Source organism: Triturus cristatus, chromosome 2_1 (genome assembly GCF_964204655.1).
Source record: "Triturus cristatus chromosome 2_1, aTriCri1.1, whole genome shotgun sequence".
Taxonomy (NCBI): domain Eukaryota; kingdom Metazoa; phylum Chordata; class Amphibia; order Caudata; family Salamandridae; genus Triturus; species Triturus cristatus.
This window is the reverse complement of record NC_140581.1, coordinates 59,319,579-59,333,222: the sequence shown is the minus strand read 5'-3', so window position 1 is coordinate 59,333,222 and position 13,644 is coordinate 59,319,579.

Here is a 13,644-nt window from a genome sequence, read left to right as displayed (position 1 = left end):
TTACCTGACACCCCACAAATTTACCTGACACCCCAAAATTATTAACTGCGCTAGTTAATGTGCACTGATGAGACAGCATGCCACGCGCAGGGAGGGATGGTATTTAGGGTAATTATAAATAAGATATATGAAGTGGAACACACAGAGTGAAGTCAGCTGAGTACACAGAATGGAAGGTACTTTCAGCAGTATTGCAAATGCAATTAAATATAAATGTAGTATCAAATCCTCTGGCATTCCAAACCATGGCATTTGTGCTCAATACTTCTAGTTCCACCTATTCCATACCCGCTTGTTAAAAGCCCCATCAGTAATTGTGAATCCCCTGAGATGCATGTGGGAAAATGCCTCTATTAGCGTGATAACCCGATGTTGGTGGACTGAAGCTGATGGCATTGGGTGCTGCAAAACTGCAAATCAGGCCCAGTGCATTTGCTCTTACTCCTGAAACATGTCAAAATTGGCTTACTTCGAATTAGAATATTCAACTTTCCTATAGGTCAATAGAATATGGTGTACCGAAATACAACCATGACAGGTTAAAAGTCACCTATTCACTATAGCACTACTGTGCCATCTACTAGTGTGACAAGACAAAAATTACACCAAGCCTACCACTGTTGCCTGGCTGCTCCAGTTTTGAAACTGCAGCCTGGCATTGCAAATGACCTTTTTGCCAAATGAAATCCTCCCTTTTACAAATAAAAGAGTCGGAGGGAGCTCTTGTGTGCAATGGCAACTCCCCCCTCTGTATCCTGTATCCGTCTGGAATGACAGTGGCAATGTTGGTGGCAGAGGCAGCGTTTGTCCTTGTATCCATGAAGAAGGGGACGTCTGGCGAGAGGGTGTCAAGGAGGTCCCAGATCTCTACTGCGAGCCTGTGCAGGGAGCGCATGTTGAGGATGATGCATAGTTATAGTGGTGTGGGTGTCATGGCGTGGGTGAGGCAGTCATGGGGGTGCTGTGGATGGTGAAGGACTGTCTGCAGTGTCAGTAGGAGAACTGGCCGTGGGTGGTGTTCAACGTCGACCGCTGGTCGCGGTCGGGTCACAGACAGGCAAAGACAGGCTTGCCTTTGGTACGACAACGGCGTGCCAGCGGTGTGCCCACTGCGCGCATCCGTGCTTGGCCATGCAGCGGCTGCCATTAAATAGGGAAGGGGAGAGAGCAGGTGTTGGCAGGGCGGTGGGCTGTGGGAGGTCAGCAGCGGGAAAGGGTGGCAAAAATAAAAATACAAGGAGGTGTTACAATAAGGCACAATGAGCACAACTGGAGACAATTAAGGCCACTGCAGAAAAATAAGGCAAATTAAAATAGGGCAACACTTACGGCACAATGAGCACAATAATGCAGGAGGCAAGCAGGGAGCGAGACGTAGGCAGAGAGCAGGAGGGCCTCGAACAGCTACCAGGAGGATGTGTCGGGGGCTGTGACAGGTGAAAGCACAATGGAGCTACTTGGGCGGAGAGTGGGACTCTGTCCGTAGGAAGGACAACTGGCCCATAGAGAAGCACGGAGAAGCAATATTCGGTTGTGTCAGGCCAGGAACCAGCTCGAAAAATGATTATAATAATATTTTTTAATACTTATTTAAAGCCCAACTATAATGTATTGTAGTATAAGGAAAACAGACACACTAAAAGTTGCATTTTTGCTTCCTGAAGCTCTTTGAGGATTCGTTGCATGTCTCCCAGCTGATCACCAGCTCTATTAAGGTGTGAAAAGTGCTCTCAGAGCAGAGACAATGGTGTGGGTGTGCGGGGGTGTTTTTGTTTTTCTGACCGGAGGATCACTTGGAGGATACCCAAGAACTTAATTTACTTCAAGGCACCCTCCCATGTCATAAGCAGATAAAACATAGCACCTAAATAGGCTCTTTTCTTTCTGCTCCATGTCAGGCAGGAACCAAAGTGCCTGTCACTTTTCCCATTGGGGAAAAAGCTACCACCTGAACTGGTTTGGAGTGACCAGAGAGGAGAAACTGTGTGTTGCCGTGGCCACACCTCAAAGTGTGCACACAGTCTCTGCGCAAAGGGAAATGGGGTTCTCCTTCTTGGATTTAGTAAGTAAGGGGGAGTTTGGGATTATTTGCAAATGGGCACATAAGAACAGCTGCAAGCCTTGTTAGGGCTAGCAGTGGCAAACTTTACCTTATTGGCATTAGGCCTTTGGTTTTTTTTGATTTTTTTTTTCAAAATAATTTTGTGTTACAATGTTTGCACCTCAGGGAACATGGAGTTGGATCTGGGTGCTATCACCATTGTGGAGATAAAAGCTCTATGCAAGAAAAGGATACTGCAGATGTCCCTGAATGCCAGGAAGGCAGACTACGAAAAGGCCCTCAGGGACTAGGAAAAGATTTCACAACCCCAAATCTCCTCTTAGGCTAAAGAGTGTGATAAACAACCAGAGGAAGAAGTGGCAGGAGGGAGCCTGTTCCATAATGTATTTTCTGGTGCCCTCCCTGGAGCTGGAAGTGATGCAGGCTTCTCCAGCATAAGTCCTTCTGAGCTGCTTATCTGCCATATGGATCTCAGTGAAAAGCAATTAGCAAGGATGTACAGGGCAGACTGGCACCCATAGCACTGGAGGAAAATAAACGTACACTCGAAGAACATAAATTGGCTTTGGAGGAGAAGAATGTCAGCCTAGGACTCCAGAGGTCCAAGGAAGAAGGTTGGCAGTAATGGTGAGATATCTTCACGGGGGTTAAATACCCCTTTCTTTGCCAATAGTATCATGTCCAGCTTTGTAGTGGTAGACAACATTGAGAAGTGGTTTTCATCAGATGAAAGGGCAGAAAGAATGGGCAGGGTAGATTAACATCAGCAGGGTGTCTTATTGTGGGCATTAGTGCATCTACTAGTTGGGTTTACACTCCTGATTCTAGAGGAGGAGGTAGATGACTTTTACACTCAGTCGAAGAATGATCTATTGCAGATGTTTGGGCTAATACCTGATTAGTACTGGAAGATGTTTTTGGACACAAATAGTGATTCAAGAGAATCCAAGGATAATTTGTAGATGTCTCAGTGACAAGCACTGGAGGGATGGGCTGAAAGTCAGTCAACACACATGATCAGTAAAAGTTACACTAGAATACAATAGATTCAAAGCTGTCTGACCAGAGACAGCTCCAGAAGGCAGCTGACATGTGGGTGCCTACTAGGCTGCTTAAGAAGTACCAGGGGTTGATCCCAAGAAAGCGGGTCCATTCCCCTGAGGGAAGAAAATGGACCGCACGGATAAAAAGTTGACGTCCTTAAAGTCTTATTAGGAGGGACATTCACATGCCTTTTTTAAACCAAAGTGGGATGGGTACAAGGGTAAGAACCCCTTTGATAATTCGAAGGTGGGGTATTACCTAGACTGTCATAAGCTGGGACCGAAGAATGGTCAATCTAAAGGTTCCAAAAAGCCTCCCACTGTTGGGCAGTCCCAAAGGATTGCAATTGTAGAGATTTGAGTCGAGGTTTGCCCAAGATAAAGCAGGGGATAGAATAAAGTCACCCTCAGAGCCTGGTTTGCTGCACTTCCATTTTCTCCCTGATCGCTGACCCTGGTGGAGAGAGGCGGGGCTACGCCGGACCACGAGTGTAGGATAGCTACAAAAACACCAGAGGCATCCTGCATTGCAAGACTCTCAGAGCCTGGTTTGCTGTACTTGCACTTTCTTCCTGATCCCTGACCCTGGTGGAGGGAGGCAGGGCTACGCCAGCCCACGAGCGCAGGAGTGCTAAAAAAACACTGGAGGCATCCTGCATTGCAAGACTCTCAGAGCCTGGTTTGCTGCACTTGCACTTTCTTCCTGGCTCCTGACCCAGGTGGAGGGAGGCAGGACTATGCCAGCCCACAAGCGCAGGAGTGCTGCAAAAACACCGGAGGTGTCCCGCAGAGCTGGACCCTCAGAGCTTTGTTTGCTGCACTTGCACTTTCTCCCTTTTCCCTGACCCTGGTGCAGAGAGGCAGGGCTATGCTGGACCACAAGCGCAGGAGCGCTACAAAAACACCGGAGGCGTCCGCAGAGAGGGACACGTGCAGGGCTGTCTGGGCTGGCGCGGGCCAAGACTGGCCCATCTTGGCCCGTCATAGCCTAACAGAGGCCAGGCTAGGCCCTCTCCCTTGGTTCTTCAGGAGTACTCATGGTATTTCGTCCTTCGTCACCGGTGAGTGCATAAAGGAGGAGAGTGTTGTAAATCTGACTATTTGGCTATTATATACCACTTAATTGCCCGCCGGGCCTGCTCTTTACTTGGACACAAGCAGTCACCCCAGCTCAAGACATTTAGCCGTATAAAGGAAAAAAACTAAAATCTTTTGCATCGGATACTCTACCTTGTATGATTTATGGAGAAAATAAAGGCAGAAAGTAAGAAGACGGCAACCACATTGACCACCGCCAAACCGACGGCGAGTTTGCGCTTAACATTGATGAATTATTTAACAGGGGCGATGGGGGCAATAAAAAAATAGATAACATCAATGGAGGAGACTTTAAACGCAGAAAGTCAGGGGCATAGATAATTCCAAGTGATGGGCCCCTAACATCTGTAGCTGTTGAACCCTAACACATCACTAACAGCTGTGTGCAGAATGTTTCAGATCACATATGGGTTAGTGACCATGACGCCAGTGATATCCAACCCCCGTCAAAGCACCCTGGAAATCCAGGGGAAGATATATAGGCTGTGGACGACTGCCATATGGGTTCAAGAATGTTAAGCAAAAAAGAGTATAAAAACCCAACAAAGTGGGGTAAAATATCAGTGCCATCTGACACAGGTTCTGGTGGGAGACTACCAGCACATACTCAGTCTTACAACACAAACAATGACATGAGAAAACTATCCACATGGGATAGAAAACTTTTTAAAAGAAGCTTTAGCTAAACCGTCAGAGAGATTGACATCATTTGAAGTGTCCCTAAAAAAATCTAGGGCATCATATATGTCAGTTCCAGAACCACTACCTATATTGGAAGGGAATCAAGCAAGGACAAACGCTGAGAATCACGCACAAATGGTGGGGTCGAAAATTCTCCCAGGCCCAGCAAGGCTCCCACACAATCACAGCTTGAGAGAGAGAGATAACAGAACTTTGGAGTGGGCGTCAAATGCCCAGCTTCCTCTATTGAGCCAACCTGACCACGATCACTCGGCAATGACCTGATTCCAATCAAGATACCAGCCGGAGCAGGTCTCCCTAGATTTGCCACCTGAGGCCATTCCCTATGTGATAGTCCTGGCAAACATGACTTCACTTCCCGCTCACATGTATGAACACTGTCCTGCCCTGAGGAACAAATCATTACACTGGCTAAGTACTAGAACTGGATTAACTAAAGTCCTTTTTCCGAATTTAAAATGGTCAGAAGTGTAGGCTGGGTAGGTAAAGCTTGTAATTCCCTTGAGGGTGATTGTGTGGCTCAAACATTTAGATCCCCTCACTTGGTGCAGACTATCTTTGAAAGAGCAGGGAACCACTTTATTTTTTCCCAGGGAGTTAATATTGTACCTTTAGTATATTTTTATCAACCACCAAAGGTACAGCGGAGCAGACCTATGAGTAGGAACTACTCAGACATGATGCACCATAGATATAGTGTCCCAGTTAGTACTCGCTTTGATAGCCTTAACACTCTCGAAGAAATAGACTCACTAAATAAAGAACTGGAATCACATCCCACAAAAAAGGAACACCCTGACACAAATAGGCCTAGTAAACTAAGTATATGCAAAGCTGTCCCTGACCATTCACACTTTACAACAAAAAAGCAGGTTCACCATAATCGGGTATCATATTTTCTGTAGAAGGCACTTCAATTATCCAAGGCACAAGTTTGAATCAGGCACTACCCATTAATTCTGTGTTAACTCCTAATAATGCTATTGCCGTGAACACCACAAGTAGCAATAATAGTGATCTATGTAACCTGTTTTTTTTTTTTAAATAATTCAGGCATACAAAAAAAGCTAGCCAACCCACTGTGGGGCCACATCATATTGAAGTTCAATGGAATGTGTTTCCAAGAAACCTGGGCAAATGATACTGTCCACATTAATGGATACAAACCTTTCCATGAAGCATCTGTCGCAGTGGACCATGGGAGGGCAAAAGGGAGGGTTGTCCACTTACATATCCAACATGGTGAACATGAGAATAATAGAGATAAAAACAGAAGAAATATATTACCAACTGATTGTACTTCATATAGATAAGAAATATCGCATCGCCTTGATAAACTTCTATAAAATTGTGCCCTCTGAACAGATTGGGATGGTTCTGAAGAAACTAGGAAATGAATTGAAATCTATTCAAAGCGATAGTGTAAAAGGCATTCTCATAATCTGGGGGTGACTTCAGTTCTCCCCTATGCCCAAATAATAGGAGGGAAGTATGTGGGTTCACAAATTAGGTCGGGAAAAGCTACACACATTTCCCACATACTAAATATGGGGAACTAATAAATGAAGTAATATTTGGTCTTGACTTGAGGTTCGCAAATGAGCTGTGTGTTTCACATGTAACCTTCAGACACACTTTTAATGGTAGAGAATGCTTCACGATGATAGATTACATACTCATGTCAAATAGATACTCAAATAGACTTAAATCATTTACTACACATAATATCCTCCTGAGTGACCACGTTCCACTGAGCATCTCGTTTACACTATTGAGACGACGGTCAGGCTCAGAGGACAAACTTGCACATGTTGCACAGAACTTAGCTATAAACAGAGTAAATTGATACTCCCTGCTCTGGTCGAAGGAGGATCCCTTAGATATGACAAAGAATGTAGTAATTAAGTACTTCTTGCTTTTATAGCTGCTTGGATGAAAGAACCACACACAACAATGTCTTGACTTCATTTCAGCAGATTTCAGTAGCCATAACAGCGGCTTCATTTGTGCAGAACAGAAAATCGTGCAGGAAACAACAAGGGTGGATTGACACCAAATGTACACAGGCTTATGCTAAATTAAAATGTGGAATTCATAAAACACCTAGAAACCCACATGACATTAGACATGCCAGAGGAGCTTATAAACATGTACTTAAAGAGCACAGAGCAACACTGAGAAATGATACATGGACAGCTCTGCATGATGCTTCCCTATCCAAAGACAGCTCAGCTTTCAGTAAACACTCCTTTCCAGGATTTTGGGGATGCTCTGTCCATTGAAATAGCAATTGCTGAAGAGCAGTGGGTCGAGCACTTCACCAACATGTATAATTATGGTGTGTGTGCACAGGAAAAAAATGATTTTACCACTTCTAAAATCATTTGGCCTTAAACAATGTCGCCCAGCCTTTATAGCATTCCAGCTTTTAGAAAATGAATATGTAGTACAGATTTTATCAATGTGTCTACTTAAATGCAGGAAAACTATCATATTGTGAACACTTTCCAAAAAAGTCATGAATGAATTTGGGACTTAAATGAGATCGTTAGCAGGTTGAAACTAAATGATTTTATGCATGATGTCTCTTATTTTTCTGTGTAATGTTTGGTAATAATATGTGCGTCTGGGGAAATGCTGGGATGTAGGACATTTGTGGATCCATGTAGATTCCAGAACTTTCCCACACAAAAGTTTGAGGAAAAAATGATTTTTTCCAGCTAAATTTGAGGTTTACAGGGCATTTGGGTAGGAAAACATTGGGAGACCCATGCAAGCCATATCTTGCTGGACTCCCCTGGGTGTCTAATTTTCAGAAATGTGTGGGTTTGTTAGATTTTCCAAGAAGGCCACCGAGCCCGGGGCCAAAAGCCCAGGTGACCCCCCTTGCAAAAACAGGTTGTTTTTAGATAGGTCATTTTGATGTCTCCTCAATACGTTTTGGGCCCTTGCCTGTCGGGGGTACTTGACCCACCCACACGAGTGAGGTAATATTTTTATCGGGAGACCTGGGTAGCTGGCTGTCCCCGGGCTTGGGAGACCCGCGGGGCTCCTCCTCCCATTAATAAGAAAGCCCCAGGGAGGTGGCAGACCCTGGGGCTACGGGGGGACCGCATTCCCCCCGCACATTCATAACAAAGTCCCGGGGAGGTGGTGCTCCTTTGTGCTGCAGCGGACCCCATGGGCACTCCTCATAACAACGACACATTAAAAGCAACGAAGCGAGGGAGCCCGCTCTTCATTTTTTAAAAATCATTTCACCTGGATTTGCGCACCCAGCGCAAATTCAACCGAAAATATTTTTTAAATATGCTATTTTTGCTAAGCAGGGCTAGGGGGTCTGGGTGATTCTACCCTGCCCTCTTTTGTTGTTTTTTAGCCTTTTTCACCCTTTTTCTTATGACTCTGTTCTACTGAGTCACAAAATGGCTGCCAACACTTCCTGGTTTGGATTGTTGGCAGCCAATAACAATGAAGCTTGTGTTTGGGGGGGTTTGCGAACCCTCCCCGGCCCTCAGATATATACAATTTTATTTTTTGAATTTCTCAGGAACCACTAAATGGAATTACACCATTTAAAACAAAGGTAGCTTTCTGAACCAAGAGCTACCTTATTGCCAAATTTTCTTGTAATTCTGTTCAGCAGTTCGGGCTGTAGCCGTGTCGAAGATACCTATGAAAATTAACATGGGGAAAATGAATTTTGGGACTCCCCTTTTTGACGGCTCCTACTTGACAAATCAACCTGAAACTTTCAAGTCAGTATCTGACCTGAGTGAACAATTAGTTTAGAAAATTTTGCGAAGATTTGTCAAACGATGCCAAAGATATTGGCAAAAGAAAAAACGGTTCTTGAATAGAAACAATGTTCTAACTACCCGTAGGTTATGTAAATATATATATATGCTCAAACCTAAGAATATTAAAAGGTAAAAATTGCAGCTTACAGTTGTTACAAGAAAGTTGTCACCGATGGTTGAAAAGTGCTGCAGCAACAAATGATGGATGGAATGCTGAATGAATAAAACCTACATGTCTTGGTTGTAAACTTCACTGATGACTCCACTCATGACATCTCAAGTGACATCACTGATGACGTCACTGAAGACATCATCCACATAATCTCTGACACAACTACTCAGACCCCACTATAACCCTTCATACACCGACTCCAACTTTCACACCCCCATTCTCAAAACCATTGACACGCCCATAAAAGTACTTACACACCCACTCACTGATTCATAGGTCTACTCACACATCTACTCAGTTAACCATCCAGCCAACTCGCTCACTAATACAGCCTCTGATATATTCACTCATATACCCATATAGCCACTCACACACTGTCATTGTCCCATAGACCTCCCCACACACCTACTCACTCACTCATAGAGTCTATCACACAGCCACATATACACCTATACAGCTTTACACACACACACTCATTTATTCATACAGATACTAACACATACTCACCCACCTATGTAGTCACTGACAAAAGCAAACACTCACTCATACAGCTTCTCTCACAATCACTCACATTCACATAAGGTCACTCATATACTTCAACCCTCACCTATACAGCCTTTCACATATGCAGGTAATCATGCATATACCACTGATACATCTATTCACTCACCGACACAAACATATACATACTCAGTCACCCATATAGCCTCTCACAGACGCACTCACTAACCCAAGAAGGCACCAATTCCCCCACTTACTCATCCATGCAGGCAGTCACACACAACCTAACCTACCCACACATACACTCACACCCATACAGGTACTCAGAAACCCAATCAATCAACCATACAGCCACTCACTGTCAAACCCATTTACTAATGAGGAAAATGGAAAATAAGTTTGCACTTATACCCAACATTTAGAAAACCCATGATGGCAGCTAAAATACGACAAACACCTTGGCGTTTTAGTGTTGCATTAAATGAGACAGATATGGAATGTGAAGCACGCGCTGCCTCAGAGCCGCGCACTTCATAAAATAATTCATCTTAGTCAGCTGTGTTTTCAGAGCATAGTGAAAGATTAGTTAGGGTAGTGACAAGGTGAATTCAGTTTAGTGTTTTAGTTGTTTAAAAGATTTAGGGCCAGATGTACGATGGGCAAAGAGCAAGTAAGATGAGGATTGCAAAAGTGGAGAGAGAACACATTATTTCTGAAATTTGAGAAGTGTGCTTTCAACGTTATATCTGTGGAATTCCTAAGATTTGTCTTTTCCCCAGAAGGAGTCACCAAGGATAAAAAGAAAATCAATGCTGTCACCGAATGGAAGTCTCCAAGAACCGTGAAAGAGGTTCAGAGTTTCATCAGTTTTGCTAACTTCTATGGAAGATTCATTCAAGATTTTTCTTAAAAATGTATCCCACTCACACGCCTTGTATTGGGCTCCTAGTCATCCTCGATATCTCCTGGTCCCCCTATCTGCAGAGTCAAGAACTCCATCAACTTACCTGAAGCACACGACATCGGTGGGCATTCGTCTACCGAGCCCCTGGTCACTTGTGAGTGACCCAGACTCTGTCCCCTCTGCTATCAGGTACTCTTCAACAAGAATCCACCTTAGGATTCCAATGGACATTTTACTTCCTCCCTGCAGCTTCTTCAAAGTCCTCCATTAGGTTTGACTGCCATTTCCAAAGCACATCAGACCGATGCACCTGTCTTCCCTGGGATAGGTAATTTGGGTACCTCGGTATCCAGGGGTGGGGTAGCTCTCCAACCACCTATCTTCCACTGGGTTGCTTTGATGTCCTCTGGGAAGGGACTTAAACTGTAAAACTTCAACCGCAACTTTCCCATAGAATTGTACAGAGGATGTGGTTATGTTCCCACACTGCACTCGTCCAACTTACTCACCTTTGGTGGTTCCTTGGGGTCCCAACATTTCTACATCCTATCAACACTGCCTTGACTCAAGTCGTGGTTCTTATACCACTTTCTTTGTACATGGTTTGGTCCCCCCCCCCGGGGCCCACTGTGTATTATTAATATTTACTGTGATTTCTGGGCTTAAGTATTGTGTGCTTTGTGATAATCTCTGTGTAGGAGATACAGTGTCATACTAGATAGTGTTATATTAATAAATACATATTTGTATAACTACTGTGTGGTTCACCTTTCATTTAACCAATACTATAAGTTTGCATTTGGGTAAGACAAGCTGCTTTACACTCCTTCAAGACTAAGCCTGAAGGCTGCTCTCCACAGCTACCAATTGGATAGCTTTTCAAGGTTATCTTTGACCTCTTAAATCACCATAAGATTTGTTTGTACGGGTGTTAGGTGCCCCCTTTAGTTAGTGAACAGCATATACCAGGTCAGCTTCAAACACCTAGTGATTAAACTAACAACAAGAATCTTTAAGCAAGTGCTGAGCCTACCAAAAACCTCATCTCCTGCTCAGATGCGACTTGAGTTTGGTCTCCAAGATCATAGAGCGGTTGGGGCAAGAACTTTTATCAAGCTGTGCAATAACACATATCTAGATAAGCAAGCCTGAAGGCTATTTTGTTGCAGGAAATATCAAGCAGTCCGCTTGGATGACCACACAGATTACAACAACAAGATGTTTTACAACTTTTGGGAGCAGAAGAAATCTGGACCTCCAATCCATCCCAGCAGACTCTCAAAACATATATCAAAAGGAAGGTCCATTTCTGGTCCTTCCACTCGGACAGAAAACAATTGGCACAGCCCAAGTAAGCCAAGACAGTTATATCAGGGTTTAAGCCAGGGACTGCAGCTCCATACCTGTCATGTACTTATGCGGTGTTTTGGAAAAAAAGATTTCTGGCCCTCAGAATGGGAAAAAGGCTTTTTGTTATACCATTTACCAGGCTGGCGCCACACAAATGACGACACAAGGTATAGGGGGTGTAGGAGCACTAAGGAATCTATACAGCACATGGTATGTCCCTGCCTGTATTTTTTAAATGACTGGAAGTCTCTGTTATGAGGCGAGTGGAATAAACTTGGCATCTCTTCCTGTAGACAAGCCATTTTTACATTCATGAACCCAAACAATTCAATGCTTAACATCTGGTTTACCAAGTTTGCTATAAGTGCGGCAAAAAGGCAGACTCACTGTGAGACCCAGTGAGTTAACTAGTACACGACTGCTCTAACCCAATTGAGACACTAATCTGCTCACTTTAATACATCCTCCGATAGCAGTGGAGCCAGGCATTGTGATACCACTGGACTTGTATTGCTCTGTGCCCAGAGTGAATTTAGAGTTTTTTTATCATTCCCCACTGGGGTTCAGACATTTAGTAATTGAAATGCATTGTCAGTGGAACTGTCAGTAGGTTTCCAGTAATGATTTGTGTTTTATCTCTTCTTTTAGTAAGACATTAAAACTAAATGAATTATTATGGCTTTTTAACTGTGATTAAACTAAAGGGGCTTTGCCCGAATGCAGTCCAAACTCACATAGCATGAATTTAGAGAGATTACAAAACTTTTAACAGGTACTGATTAGGTCTCAAACAATTTCTATTATTAAATATCATAAACTCTTATTACTTGCTATTAAAATGTATGCTATTAATGGACTAAGGGCTGTATTTATTTATTGGTATATATATTTTATGTGTTGTATGTCCACCATTGTGATGATTTTGATTAATTAACCAATAAAAAATATATATACATTCAAATCTTTAAGTACTTCTGGAACAGGTATTATTTCTGGGTTGTTGTGTACTGCTCTATCAGGCATTTTGTTTTCCTATAACTCATCCCTAAACAAATAAATAAACAGCAAATTCTTGCCATTCTCTTTTTCAGTTTTAATGTACAAATCAACATTATGAGTTTGATTGTTATAGTGAGTGCATTGAGAAAATACCAAGCACAGTTTACTTGCTCTGAAAATACTGTGTTAAACTTTCTAATATTTTTTCAAAATTAGAAACATTGATACATCTTTTTTGCTCCACAACCTCTGTTGTTACCAACTCTTATTTTCTCTACACTTCTGTTCTGGACTAAAAAACTAAATTCAAAATCATCACAAACCTACTGAGGACCAAGATGGTGCCTGTGTGATTCCCTGCCTCACCGCCAGCTGCACCACAAAATCACTTGGCCGTCGGCTATGCGGCCTGACCTCGAGATCCTGTTGTGCAAGGAACAGTCAGCCGCAGATTGCCGTTCCTGTTGCTTCTGCGGATTCCCCCCGCAACAACTAGAATCACCGTGAGCACCGCGAGTGCTGTGACCGTGACCGCGGATATTCCTGAGAACACGGAGAAACCCGACAACTCTGGGATGCAGACCGGGAAGTAAATATTCTAAAAGTTGGGCACTTTCCTTAAAACCAGAAGCCCGGATTGTACTGCTTGTTCTCCTGGAGCACCAAAGTGGCTAGAATGGCTGGAGTGGTCCCGGTCTCCTGTTTGGTCTTTTTTTTGCTTGGTTGCTTTCTTTGGTGGCTCTGTGCTGTCCCCTACGAAACTCACGGGACTTAGGAACACCAACTGCCTACCTTGACTGTTTTACTGGTGAGTGGGGCATGACTTCTCGCAGGGTACAGGGGAAAAAGGTAAAATACCAGCCAATTCCAGCTCTGGTCCTCCAAATGCAGCGCCCATCCCTCTGGAAGCAGAACCCACCCCCAAAAACAAGCGAGAGGCCCTAAAAAAAGTCAAACAAACTGACCGTTGGGGGACCTCCAAAAGAAGTTCCTCACAGCCTTCAGTCGCAAAA